At 33.5% G+C, this 15,594-nt stretch overlaps 1 protein-coding gene and 1 pseudogene across 1 annotated transcript in view; both read right to left on the reverse strand.

Moving 5' to 3' along the window:
* LOC113404191 (acyl-coenzyme A thioesterase 13-like) overlaps positions 1–15,594 on the reverse strand; it is a 216,125-nt gene that overhangs the window by 123,945 nt on the left and 76,586 nt on the right. The gene's annotated exons all lie outside the window — the stretch shown is intronic.
* LOC135194636 (SCAN domain-containing protein 3-like) lies at positions 981–15,039 on the reverse strand (annotated as a pseudogene).

Here is a 15,594-nt window from a genome sequence, read left to right on the forward strand (position 1 = left end):
GTCATTAAAGCACTTCAATTTCTGTAACACACAATTTGTAAGTTACCACAGTTACTGGGGACCCAGCATTGTGTTTTATAAAACTGCAAAGTAACTTGTACTAAATATTAATTAATGATAAAAAAACCTATATAACATTTTAAATTAACATGGTTATTTTTATTACTTATGGTAATAATCTCGTGAACAAGACATCCCTAGATAATGTCGAAATATCGAGCTCTAATAAGAATAAAAAACATGGTAAATATCCCGTTTCAAATACTTATAATAAAAAAATCTATTTTTCCAATTCTATTGAAAAGTATTATACATACCTAAATATCGTCAACCCATTTTAAAGTTTAACAAACATTTCTGTGTAACTTGTTAAGTGTTTGATTAGCAATAAAATTGTCTCGGATATATTATTACCTGACTTAATAAAAAAATAAAACTAGATGCGATCTAGTTTGTTACTTTCAGATTGAGATTATACAATAAGAAGTTACAGGGAAAGTATCGGACTCGTTCGAAATTAAATTCTGCTTTGTTATTCTTCGATAACTTGTTTTCGAGTGAAAATTTTCCGTTAATAATATTTGTTAGAGGAACATAACGTAATTAAAAACATATTTTTGTATCATGGTCTTAATATCATACGATAAATAATGATGATTCAATAGAATGCGAATAAAAATTTCGTGACACCGTAATTCGTATTTTTTCCAATGTGTAAATCAGTAGTTCCCAAACTTATTTTTCTCGTGGACCACTTTCAAAATTTTACTGGTTTCCGTGGACCCCCTGCTGTTATATTTCTACCACATTCTTAAAGTCGCCAAAAAATAAAAATTGTGTCGCTTCTGAGTTCTGACCCTATATTCCGATAGGTAAAATAAAAATGAAAAATAGTACATTTTATAACACTTTATTTATTAAAAGAATAGAATTACAAGAAAAAATTAATAAGGTAATATAGGTTCAGGTCATAATTTTAATTAATGGGAAGGATGTATTTGATGGAATGTCAGCGATCAATGTTTGGCTTTATTTATGTGAGCAATAACCGCAAATCTCCTCGCTCAGTGATGTTTAATTTGCTCCTTTATTTTGTTAAGAGGTTTGTAACGGTATTAAAACTCCTTTCGACAAGGTATGACGAGGGAAAAGCTATTAAAAATTTCCTTGCGATTTCCCACAGTCCAGGATATTATTCGGGTATTTCTGCTTGCAGCAAAATGTTTGGTAGCCTTTTCTAAATTTCACCTTCAGCTCCTCATTGGTGCTTAGCTCGAGCAGCTCTTCTTGTAATACAAGATTGGCCACTTCCGTTTCATCAAATGGATTTATGATCCATGGTGATATATCCATCGTCAGCATCTCTTCAAACCTGGTTTTGAAGTCATCATGCAGGGCACTTAAATGTTGACTGTAGGTATGGATATCCTCATCAATATATTCTACCTGCAACAAGTTTGGAAATTGAGAGAATTCGCGCCGACTAATGTTTTGCTTCATAAATTTCAATTTCCCAAGAAAAGCCGAAATTATCCCTTTTGTTTTTATTAAATTCAGGCTGTCACCTTGTAACTGCAAGTTAATATCATTAAATTTTTTAAACAAATCTGTCAAATACGCAATGTTTGCTTTGAATTTGATCAAGTTTTCTTTTAAATCTGTATTTTCTAGGAACTCTAATACGGAATCGAAAGCAGAGTAAAATCACCTTTCGACAACCAGCGTACTTCAATATGTAAGAGCAGTCGTTGGAAGTCTTCATCATTTTCGTCGCACAATTGAGCCAATAAACGCGTATTCAATGCATTGCTTCTGATTTTGTTGAGAGCTTTTATTACAAAATGAAGAGATTGGTTCAACCTGTCACTTAAATGTTTTGCCACAAGATTTTGTCGGTGGAATGAATGAAGAATGGAAATGAATAGCTGTAAGTCCTGATATAATTCTTTTGAGATGACTTATAAACCCACGATATCGCCCGACCATTGCAGGAGCTCCGTCTGTTGTCACTGAAATAATGTTTGTAAATGAAATCGATTTTTCCGTAAACAAATTACTCAGGACATTAAATATTGATTCGGCTTTAGTGTCAGTCTCCAAAGTTCTGGCAAATAGCAATTCTTCGTGAATTTCTTCCTCCATAATGAATCGGACATATGCCAATAATAATGCTTCTTGATTAAAATGATTGTGAAATTATTGTTTTATAAAATTAGTAGTTATTTGCAAGAAAAAGTACAAAATTAATTGCTCTGCAATATTGCTTATTCGGCATTTTTAGAGAGGTAGTGCTTCTCTCGTGAAAAAATAATTGAATATAACGTGCTGTGTTTGTCTTCAAATCGAAAGAGGAAAATTAAAATATCTGTAAGTTATTAAGTTACCTATCTATACAAGCAGTTGTGATCAACCGACTAGTACACGTAAACAAAATACTTAAGTACTATAACAAAAAAAAGGTAGGTACTTACTTTTCTCCGGCACTAGCAAACACTGACGTAAATTTTCTTACACCTTTTTTTCGAAATTCCGGAAACAAATAAATGAGTTTGCCTTTGGCATCAAGTATTTATAGTGCTGATCAAGTTCATGTCTGAACAAGCATTAAGCACTGTCGGGCGGATTGCGCTTTGCTAGTCTGTACACGAAATTGTACGTAATATCTAATACGCAAGTTTGGACAAGTAACAGTCGCTTGCCTTATTAAAATATTATCTGCTTAGTTAGGTACTTAAAACAATGTAGGTAGGCCCATATAAAAACGATGCTTACATTTTTGCTCTTTACTATCAAAAGCAGAAAAATTTTCGTGGACCTGCATTAACATGGCTACGTAGACCCCCAGCAAGTCTCTCGTGGACCCCTGAGGGTCCACCTGGACTACTTTGGGAATCACTGGTCTAAATATTTCTATGCGCAGTAAAGACAACGATTTCTGAACTATTGTTATAATATTTGATTCTATCACGTTACAATATTCGTTGTGATATTGCGTTACGGAAATTTCTTTGGCCTGAGTGTAACCATATGGTGGTGTCCTAATATCACGAAAACATACAGGAATATTTTTTTGAATTTTTATTTTTGTACATATATTTGTCGAATCTTTCTGGGATCCCGTTGTAAAAGCGTATAGAAGTCTTATCCGTTCGCGAAAATATCAGTACACACTAATAAACTATTAAATATCAACGTAATGAAATTTAATATATTTTAAATAAAGCCAAAGTTTATTTTTTGACGTAAATTGAATGTAGTGTATGTAAGTGTAGGGGTACAAGAGTGGATTATTTGCATTTCATTCATTCAGTGATTCCTGGAGAAATTGCATTTGAGAGCCCCACAAGACTGGAGGCCCGGGGGGAGCCGCCCCTTCTGCCACCCTATTAGTTCGCCACTAGGACAACGTGGGTTAATAACGAGAATTATTTTGTTAACGTTATCAACTAATCTTATAGAAGCAAAATAATTCAAATCACTCGTGAACACGGATTCTAGTAACATTTGCTATGGTTGAATAACAATTATATCCAATAGCAAATATTATTGCATATTTTTATAATTAGAATGCGACGTTGCATATTTTAATCAATTAATTTTCAATTAAAGAAAAAATGTTTACAATTTATGACATGCGGGTAAGGTTATTTAATATAACCCAAGCAATAGACGCAAACTTGCTACATGTGGCATATAAAAAAAAAAAACTGTAAATCTTGCACAATCGACACACTACAAATGCCAATGGTCTAGAGCCGGATGCCGAGCTAGCTCGCATTGTCCAATGTACAGATGTGCAGTGTCTATAATTTTCATAATTAATTTCTATAATCAATTATCATATTAATTGAATTCATGTATTTATAAAAAATATATTCTGAATGAAGTATATATTATGTTTTATATATGAGAAACAAAGGTTCTAAAATTCTCACTCATAAAAATATCCATTACCATAAAAGTTGAAAGGATTTTATATATTTTTGTTAAATAAGAGACGTACTCGTATAACATGCAATCATAAACCGTTTCGAAAAAAAGGACTGCAAAACAACAGCAACTGGAAAATCCCTTGTATTTTACGAGGAAAAGGAAAATTAAAAAGGCGACGGGCACAGTTTCCCGTCTCGTCAAATCACATGCCCAGCTTATACTGCGAGTGTATATGTACATAAGAGCTGTATTTTTATGGAGTTTGTCTGTTCTGAAATATAACAAAGATATAAAACAAGTGGAAGAATCTGGTAATTCAGGCGCAGGCAGTTAATTGATCATCACTTTAGTTTAAAGGGAAATTTCAAATATATTCGATTTTTGGAATTTCATCTATTATCTGATTACAAGCTTTAAGTATATATATATCTAGGATATATTCTCATATTATATCATGTTTTTTTGGGGGTAAAAGTGCGTGGGGATAACCCATCATCCCCAAGGACAATTAGCGTCAGGCAAGCAACCTGCTAAAAATCAATCTCCAATTATATTGAATAGCGATAAGTTAGTGTGCAATGAAGATGAAACGAAAAGCCGTTTAAAAGTTAATATAGATATTTAAAAAAAAAGAAAAGCTTTTTAAATATTTATTGTAAGAATCGTTAGTTATTTATATCTATACCTGACTGAAACTAACTACTAACACAATTTAAATGAAACTAAAGTACATTATAAGGTAACGAAATTATTTATTTTGTAGTCAATTCGCGACCGTGTTGTTCGGAAATGTTAGAAACATTAAAACTAATAAAAGTTTTAAGATTTACACACAACACAACAAAGAACGAAACGAAACGAACGAAACATTTTAATTACTTTTTATAATTATTTTAAAAGCAGTATTGGTAGTAATGTTACGTCATCAATAGTCAATTACTACATTACTTTTTTTTATTTAATAAAATTTTTTCATAGCTTTTAAATCTTAATAAATTTGAACAGTGTTTCTATGAGTTGGCAAATTTCAGCACAACACGGTTCAATTTAAAATTTCGACAGCTTAAAAAGTCACTAAATAGAATATATTTAAAAGTATAACCGAATATTTGATGTCATAAATAAACATATAATGCAATGCTTTTAAATTAAATCAATTTTTCAGTCTAACAGTGTTTGTTGCATGTACGTTTTGCACTTTATTTATTTTTCCTGTAAACGAAGTTGAAATAGAAACGTGGTAGTCAAGAGGAATACGACTCTGAACACATAAAGTAGTTGGGAATTGAGGACAGTTCGTGTCGATTTTGTAAAGCTAAGACTCGAGTTTTCCTATAAAATTTATCAACTAGACTAAAGAATTAAAATACAATTACTTAAATTGTATTGAAGTTGAAGATGCCTTATAAATAGACCATCTTCATTTTGAATATTTAAAAAGCCGGTCAATTACAAATCAAACTAACGTGTTTCGTAACTAATGACAGCAAGGCAAAAGTTACAAATGAAAAATTCTAGTTTATATATTTATTATTAAAAAAATATATTACAAAAGAAAAGTCCTATCTCAAGATTACGGGAATGCATAAAAAATAGTTAAAATAAATTAATACACTTTAAAAACAACTTTTTATTCATCCCTTGCACTAACGCTGTTATTGCAATCTAATATTTTTATTAGTACCAGAAGGGTGTGAAAAATTTCAATTCACTGATTCTTTTCATGAGATCACCGAAACTTACAGTTGTTTCACAATATTTTAACAACAATATTACGTATTTTCACAATAATACATATCTGTTTGAAAGAATCGGTGACAATCATAGTATAGACACGAGGAGGAAAGGTAAACTAATAACACTTAGTTTCCGACTTCGCTAAGTTAATACACATTTCCTTGGGCACGGCATTCGATTCTATAATAGAAACCACAGTTATTTTTAACATGGCGTATTAAAACATTTAAAGTTCATGTCAAAAAAAAAAACACTGGTAAATAAGCATACTACTTGAAAACAAGATTATATTAAAGATAAAAAAGCGTGGGGAAGTATTTATTGATTTATAGGCAGGATATGTATAAATTTAATTGTACTTTCCTGCCATACTCTGTAATTAAAATGATTAATTTATTAATTAAAACTTTCCGAACCGGTGGTAGCTTTAAATTCAACATTGTGATACGATGTTTCAAAGGTGCTATTATGAGCCTACTTGAATAAAGAATATTTTGATTTGATTTTATTGATAAACGAAAAGTGTTTTGGAATGAGAATGAACCGGCTTATAAACATAAAATCATCTGCGCCGCCGTTAAAGATCACTTTTAATCTGGTACCGCTACATAGTTTTGGAGGAAGAAATTCTTAGGAGATGTATTATAGATGTAGCGATTTTCGAATTAATTTTATGAGCTGGTAGGCGCTCAGAGATTCAAAAATTAAAATGGGTAGTTAGTAGAATCAACCTGTTCCCCAACTCGTTGATCGAGATATACTCTATATTATCCCCTGTAACGAATTGCATAATGTCAATGTCTTTTTGTGGCGGATTAGTCGCTCCGTAAGGTCAAAATAACTCTTTCACAAAGCCTCTTCTTCAACTTCAGTTTTCAGATAATCAGATAACATGAGGTCTTGCATCATTGAAACTGTACAGCTCGTTCCTGTAGATATGTATCTTTACCATTACATAATAACATAATCAGCCTGTAAATTTCCCACTGCTGGGCTAAGGCCTCCTCTCCCGTTGAGGAGAAGGTATGGAGCATATTCCACCACGCTGCTCTAATGCGGGTTGGTGGAATACACATGTGGCAGAATTTCGTTGAAATTAGACACATGCAGGTTTCCTCACGATGTTTTCCTTCACCGCCGAGCACGAGATAAATTATAAACACAAATTAAGCACATGAAAAATCAGAGGTGCCTGCCTGGGTTTGAACCCGAAATCATCGGTTAAGATGCACGCGTTCTAACCACTGGGCCATCTCGACTCGACCTTTACCATTATGTAGTAACAAATCCGATAAATCTTGTAAATTTTCATTACCTACGATTCACGCTCGTATATTTATTTCAATTACAGATGATATAACGCTACTGGAACTCTTTAAAAAGGTTTTAACCTCATCAGCCCACATCAGTTCCATAACATTCTGGTGGTGTAACATCTAAGTGACGAAAGTCACCACAAAAATACTGTATTACCCATGGGTTATTCGTTTTGGTTTTTGTTCTATCTACTGCTTCCACCGTCTGACGGTTCGCATAGTACATTAATCCCGTATTATAGTTACTCTTTCTCTGTGCGGTCTAAATAGATTAGAATCTTAAACGAATTCAAAAAGCTAAAGCTTCCATATGAGTATGCCTAACTACTTGATGAAAAAAGATATTCACGACAATCGTAAGGAGTATTTGCAGTTTATGCGATACCGATAACTGAAAACTGTAACGGCGCAAATACGATCCCTATGGTACCCCGGATTGGGATATTTTGTGAGATATTGTAATTTTTTTTGCATTTACTAGGTCTTGACTTGTTAGGTAGGCCTCAATTCCCATGTCAATGTATGTTAGAGCAAAACAATTGTTTATTTATAAATTCTTCGTAATATTAATACAATGATAAACCATAACATTGTTTAGATAACTCAAATATCCGCTTATATTGTTATTGGTGCTATGTGAGATAACAAATTATATATGGTCTGGTTTGATAAAACATACCTTTCACCTGGTAGGCAGACGCTGGTGCAGATATTATGTTTAAAGAAAATAATCTCGACTGTATTATATACTAAAACATGTTCATGGCTATCATTAATTTAAAAATGTTGTGGTTCATATTTCACTCTCTGGTTTACCGAGTGAACTTAATAGGAAACAAAACCATCGAGCAAGCAGATACAAATGAATGCACCGTCTGTTTTATAACTGAAATGCATATTAAAATTAAGATAATTTGAATGCAAACGTAATAGTATTATACAGTCCCCGAATATTCGTCCATTTTCTTTTATTGCCAGGCTTTAATATTTCAAAATCAGAACAAGCATAGCTGTACGTTAGAGAAACATTGAGCGTACCGTTCAGTGCAATAGAAAAGGACGCAGCATAGCATAGAACAAATTCCTATTGCGCTTGTTATGATTGTTAGTCAATAATTTAATCATATAGTAATGATGCAGTATTAGGTATACGAAATATATTTAGAGAACCAAAAATCTATCCATAGGGCGAAAGTCCTGGGTTGTGTTATTTTTTCAAATTAATAAATTTATTACTTGACATGTAATGAACAAGCACCGCTGTATTTAACGTGCATGTTTACTCATTTTACAAAAATTATACAAAGATATTGAAAGTTTTGAAGCTTTATATTGTATTACGAGCTTATGGCCTTCTTTTTTTTCGCTGGAAAAACGCATTACACGTGAAGTGAAGTGGGGGGGGTATGTGGGACTCGCCGGTGTCCAGGACGACTAGTATACCAGAATATCGACGGTACTCTCTGTCGATTCACATCCAACCTTGTAGACCATTATTTGTCACTCTGCGTTCCACGCGCGGCACGCCTCCGGTGTAATCCTGGTCCACGTCACAGTGGTGACAATTCGTGGTCGCTTCGCGTCCGATCTTACATAGGTATTCTCTAAAACAGCCGTGACCGGTCATTACCTGCTTTTAATGACCAATGACTAAAGATGGCCCATTTTCCCATCCGCCTAAAAGTATCAAATATTTGATATTTAAAATACTATATTGTAAGACATATAATAACAAATAATAATAAAATCTATTCATGTATAAAAGAAAGCGCGGCGGGCGTCTGTTGAATAAATACAATTGAGCATCATTTCGAACAAGGTACAATCCTATGAATGTACGTTACACATATTGTATAAAAATTCAATATTTTCCTCAATTTTGCCATATGTCATTGCTTTCCAGAAATTGATCCTTATTAGCGACAATATCGAACGGTGTTATATTTCAGGACAAAACAAAAAAAACTGAATTATTCATGGCCGAGAATCCATCACGCGAAAACTTCAACAAAGAGGATAAAAATTTAAAATCACAAACATTACTCGATCTAACCGGTTTGCACTAACATGGGTTTGGGTGGAATATTTGTCGTTGTAAATAAAAGATACGCGTACAATCCTCGCGTACAAGTTGTCTATAGTTGATACTGAGCTCGGAAATACGGTGGATGATAGTGTCTGAAAAACGTGGAAGATAGAAGAATATATACGCAACAAAAATAAATATTTTCCAAATAGGAATGAATCACAGAAAGTAGTATCTATTTATGTTATAAAGCTAAGAATTTACACGCTAATATCAGGAACTATTTGTCTTCAATGAAACATCTTTTTGCGTTTGATAATTCGTTTAGCGAGAAAGATTATTCTATTGTTATAAATGCGAAAGTAAGTTTGTTTATTACGCATTAACGTCTTAACTAATAATCATGACAAATGGACAGAGTACTTAACACGTGCCCTCTTCCTCATCCCTCACACGCACGGGGATAGCTCATAGACCCATAACTTTACACTTTGGCTAAAGAAAAATGGGCAAATATAATCCAATTTGAACGCGGCTAATGCCGTAGGGCACAAGCTCTTAGGGTATGTAATCCTGAGGGATTACAAATTACGAAATTAAATAACAATTAATATATGTAAATTTAGACATGTATAATTCTTAAAATTTAAAAGAACGAAATAAGAAACTAAAACTCGAAAATATTATAAATTTGTGATTGATCATCTTGTTTTAAATAATGGTTATCTTATATTTTTAGCGTAAGCTGATGTTTGTTCCAGTGACTTTGGGACGATAGCTGCACATAAAAAATCGGTTATGGTCTCATTTTGAATAGCTGTAGCCGTAGATATGCCCAAAATTAAACAGGATTCTTGATTGCAATTTACTAAATTGTTACAATTTTACAAATAATTAATTTTAGAAAGCGGAAAGAACTTACTGGCCAGTTACAGAGCAGTAAGAAAAAAAATTAAAAACTTAAGCAAAATTAAAGTAAATTGTTTTCGACCTATTCCAATTCTAACTGAACGAATGTATACATTAAAATTAGACTAAAATTACATTAAAATTTACATTTAAGTAAGGTTTCATAATATTGGCGCCAGATGTACACGACTGACATGCAGTTTACGAGATTAAATCAAAATAAAACCTGTTATAGGTTTCGAAATTCCTTAAAAATCTTTTGAACAAACGCAAAGTTTCGCGGGAGACCCACTAGTATATAAAACCACTGATGGTTTTGTATTTTTTTCATTCGTTTTTAAAACTAGTAAAATTTCCAATTTTTTATTTAGAATAGGATCGATGTGTGCTATCTAAACAATTGACATGTTTAGTTTCAGTTTCGTAGAGCTGTCCGTCAAAGGCATTTGTTAATATTTACCTTAATATATTTTCTAATAGACTAGAATTCAAGTTTTCCCACGTTTTCACACGGACGTTTGAGAGAGTCGACTGGGTACGTGCGCGAAAATAATTATGGCGTCCGCTCTTGTGCCGATAATTATTAGTTTATTTTAATTGTTTGTTAATTTTATTGGTTATTTACATACAGTAAAGTGTATTTCCTTAAGACCGATAATATAATTTACACGTCCGCTATACTAGCAATAATAGTATGTATTATACACATAAACCTTTCCCTTGAGTCACTCTGTTTATTAATAAAAATTGCATTACGTTACGTAGGTTGAAAAAAGCTAAGCGCACACGGGAAGCGACTTTGTTTTATACTATATTGAGATAGAAAGTCCTTAGGACATTTATTTTTAATTACAGATTTGACGAGATGCTTCTAGACTTGACTTGCGAGGACTGTAAAAAATACAAATCACTCATTACGGCATAAATGCGTCCACTGGAAAAGCACAGTATAGAAGATGTTATATTTCTTGTGATTTTAAATACACTGGCTCATTTACCATTGAAAGCAAAACACAGCAAAACAAATTTATAGAGCATGGCTGCCGAATAACCGGTAAACTTATTCCGTTGATTTTAATTACACGAAATAAATTATATTGCAATATTTATTTCGTGCACTTATAAAACAATTCATTCGTTTATTTAATGAGTTATTTTATTATTATAATAGGGTTATGTTAAATTTTATAATTGTATTTTAACAAATCCCAAAACCGCAAATAATTGTGATGAATAAATAATCGATACAACCAGCGGCGTGAGTTTGCCTAGGCTAATACTACGTAAGCGCCTGCTTAATTAATCAACATTGGTGATATGCACTCTTTCTACCTCCGCTATAAGTGTCAATGAATAGATGGAGGGGGTCTCGTAGAAGGAAACCACCTTCACCAGGTACCTGACATTTACCTCGCTCGGCAGCGAGAGGTCTGCACCGATTATGGTTGCAAGTTATTTACTAAAACATCCATGCTCGGGAACCATCTGCTTTGGGTTAAAGATCAGTGACCTTTTCTTGTCCAGCGACTCAAGTGAGTCCTGTAACTCATCCCCTATCGACGACACCGTACGATAACCTCGAATCACTCTCGTGACGATTTCTGCGGTGTCTGCAGAAGAAGAGCCTTTAGGAGCTAAAAACGTCTACTTTCGTGTTAAAATTATAATTTTACAATATTATCCAATTTTCTTCAGTATTGTCCTTATGTAGATCGATACAGTACATTTTTATATGAATATAATGTGATTGTTGTGAGTCTTTTGGCGGTGCTGTATGGATTTGTTAAAGAGTAATTTTATATTTTATAAATTAAAGCCTTCCTAGCTTATCTATATATTAATACGTGAAGTAATAGCTTTGTACCCCTTTTTACCAAAAGACGGGGACGGTGTATGAAACTTGGCACTATTAAAGTTTATGAGGAGGAGTGCAGAAAGCTAATATTTTTATAAAATACGTATTAAAAATACATAAAAATAATTAAAAAAAAACATTACACACACTACAGTACGCTTAACACATCATATGTATAGACGTTTATCTACATAATATTTAATATGAAACGTTCATAGTTTACGTTCATACTGCCAATGACAACACACGTCGTGTCAAAGATGAAACCAATGACATTTTTTTTTACATTTTAATTTTTTTATTGTTGTAGTGACAAGGTACCGTCCGTTTGAGCCTCATTTTTCCTACGTAACTTTCGACTCAAAGTATTTCATATTTTATTAGCAATGAATTATGGTCGAATTTCGACCAATTGGCGACCGCTATTTTTAATACAATCAATATAAATATACATTTTGTAAGTATAGGAAGGTAAACAAACGATTGATAAATAAAAACAATAAATAGTTTCCTAGAAATCTGTGTATATAATTTATGATGTATTTAAGAAGAACCGTATTTTGTAAATACCGATATTTATTTGTATTCGTTCTATAAATTGATCAGTCTTTAATAACTTGGAAAATGGAAAATAAATATGCAGAAACTGTAGTTCCTGCCTGTCATGCTAATTAGGTTCTCTAATATTAAAATAGAAGATATAAACTACTATCGTATACAATATAAAGATAGTTTGAAGAATTAATGTTTGTATTTGTTCCATATTTCTTGTCGTGAAACGGCAAATAACGAGGATCCGTTTTATATTTATTTGTTTTGTTTTGTTTCTGTTGTTGCTATGTCCTTATTCCGTTGTAATTGATTTTAGTTTCAAGCGATTTAAGAAAATGTTTAGACATATTCGACTGTTTCAACTGTTATTTTATTAGCAACAGTTAAATTAACAATTATATCTACCAGTAGACGTCAAGTGATGCTTGATAAAACTCGCCGCGGCGATAACCAGTAACAACTCACCATAAGTTTTACTTAACTATCTCGAGTCAAGTGATTTTGTAACCGAGGTAATATAGTACTAGTTAATATAATAGAACAATATGTCATAATGAGATCTTTTATAGTCTGTAACAGCTGTGCTAAGGTTCTCTCCTTTTAATAAGAAAAAGTTTTGAAGTTCATTTCACAATGTACTGTTTTAAGTCCGAAATAGGGAGTATTCTCACTCTCGCGAGATTGGTAATTGTAAGCAAAAATAAGGCGCATGAAATGTTAGAGGATCTGGAACCAGATCTTGCTTTAAGATTCTAGCTAAGATAACCCTAGCATAACTATTGTAGCACCAAGTGATAGTTGTTGCGGAATACCTACTCCTTAAATCCTTATTTGGTCTTACGATTAGTGCAGTAAATAGGTACCATTTTTTTATAGAGTTATTTTAATGTTTGCAAATGTCAGCTCGAAATCTATTATTTTTTTATATTTGTTTTGATATTCTCGAAATGAATTTTGAATTATGAAGAACTATTATTTTCTTAAGGTTAATTGTCTTGACGGACATCATTTATTATTTTTTATCTCGAATTACTAAACTAGAAAAATATCACAAAGCGCTTTATTATCGTTCTACATAAAACACTCATCTTGTATTTATCCCTCCTAAACAATACCTGAAGGATTTACTTTTTATCTCCTCTTGCCCTGCGTTCTCTGAAGATATCGAATACAATGTAAAATAAACTTTAAGCTAACCATGTACGTAACATATTTGAGTAAACAGTTAAGGATCACAGCAAACTCTTCAAAATTGTGTTTAATCCTTGTTTTAAGTTATGTTTCTGCTTTGCCGGTCAAGGGTTGCAGGTTTAGATGTAGCTAATTAGTACTGAAAGTAATTATCGTTTTATTTTACACTTGGTTATAGTGCAAGTTCGATAACTGGCCTTGAGAAATATTTGTAAAGAAAGACGTATGTTTATTTATTTAGTTATCATTAATAGTTGTTACAAGCGGCTTCGCTCGCGTTTTAGGGGTTGGTCGTCAGGTGTTATAGACATAAAAACTAAGCTGTCCTTCCTTGCTGTTCAAGCTTCCTTCTTATCAAATTTCATCAAATTCGGTGTCATTGGTTTGGCCATTAATTTCGCTTTTATAATATTCGTGTTGATGCAGTTTCCGTGTTGGGTATTTTATCGGACGCGAGCATGTCACAAAATATATTTATTATATCGTATTATAATTATGGATTAATGGACGTAGACGTAAGAACTATTTCCATTGAGGTTATAGGTATATATATACAAATCAAAATTATAAATACTTACCTATAGTACAAACATTAGCCCCGTGAAATGAGTCATCAATGCTAGCGATATTTAATAGAAAACGTTCGTTGAGTCCAAAATGAATTAGTGACTTTTATGATAATTTATATTTCGAGCTATAAATATATAAAAAATATATATGTACAGTGTATATATCAGCAGTGTTTGCACGCCTTGACAAAGTAGATTCAGAATTGATTTTCGTTAAATCTTCATAGCTAATTCGCTGGACCAGTTGTATCGGAAATTTAAATTCCACGGAATAGTCAGAAATTTAATCCACATATTTATATTGTGAGCATGGTAGCTTTGCATACGTTGTTTATTTAAATTAATGCAGAATATTTTAAAATAAATGAGAAGTTACTACCTATTCGGTGTAAGTAATATTTTTGTTTTCATTTTCACGAAGGATCGTAAGAATCTAGCACGCCCGCCCGCGGATTCGGTCTAGTTTTAGGTCGGGGTTAATTAGGTTAGGTTTTAGGTATAAGGGGTACATGTCAGTCACCTCCTCGTGGTGTACCCTGGGCAACGGGGCCGGCTTGAGCTTGCTTGTCGGCCACGGCTAAGACTGGCGGAAGGGATGCCACCGGGCTGCTCCTGGTACGTCCCTGATCGGCGTCAGGGCAGACCATGTGAGCGGCCTCGTTGGCTAGGAGAGAGTGGGAGGGCTCGCTACTCGAGCCTCCCAGGTGTTTTACACCGGCGGTCAGCGGCGGAGCCTACCATCTTATTCGCCGCAGGGCGTCAGCTTCGTTGACGCCCAGCCTCCAGTGGCGGACTCGGGGGAGTTCGCCACATTCCCACGTGGAGGATGAGGGGGAAGGCGCGCACTAGGCGCGCTTTCCATGAATATTCAGCCGCCTTACGGCGGCTGCCGCTGGTGGGATCGCAGTTGCATGCCTTTGGCGATCTCGTGGCCTCACCACTCTGCGGCATGGTGGAAACCCGAGGATGGTTTTAGCATCAGCGTGCCCTGGCACGGGGCACTTAGATCATGCGTAAATGCATTTCCTCCTCGTAAAACAAAAAAAACAGGTTTTAGGTATAAAAAAGTAGCCCATGACGTTCCTTGAGATTTAAGGTCGCTTTATATTGAATTTCATAAAATCTTGATCGATGGTTTGCCGTGACAGACAAAGAGACAGAGTTACTTACGTATTTATAATATTAGTAAAGATAGAGAATTATTAATTAACACCAGTGATTTGACTATAAAGTTATAATTTAAAATATGCGTATCATTGCGCAAAACTCATTATATTTACGCTTTGTTACGCGAATCATACTCAATGCCCATTGATTTTTGTTATGATAAATGTCGTAATTTGTTTCCAAAAAGCATTAAGTGACATGGCGAGAGGAGCTGCAAAAAAGTTTTTAATCCGTTTAATTTTCTGATTTTATGTACATATATCGGATATACGGAAGTCTAAGTGTGGTTGTGAATGATTCTAAGTGAGTGTAATTTACTATTTATGTAAAGAAAAATCA

Source organism: Vanessa tameamea, chromosome Z (genome assembly GCF_037043105.1).
Source record: "Vanessa tameamea isolate UH-Manoa-2023 chromosome Z, ilVanTame1 primary haplotype, whole genome shotgun sequence".
In the NCBI taxonomy this organism is placed as follows: domain Eukaryota; kingdom Metazoa; phylum Arthropoda; class Insecta; order Lepidoptera; family Nymphalidae; genus Vanessa; species Vanessa tameamea.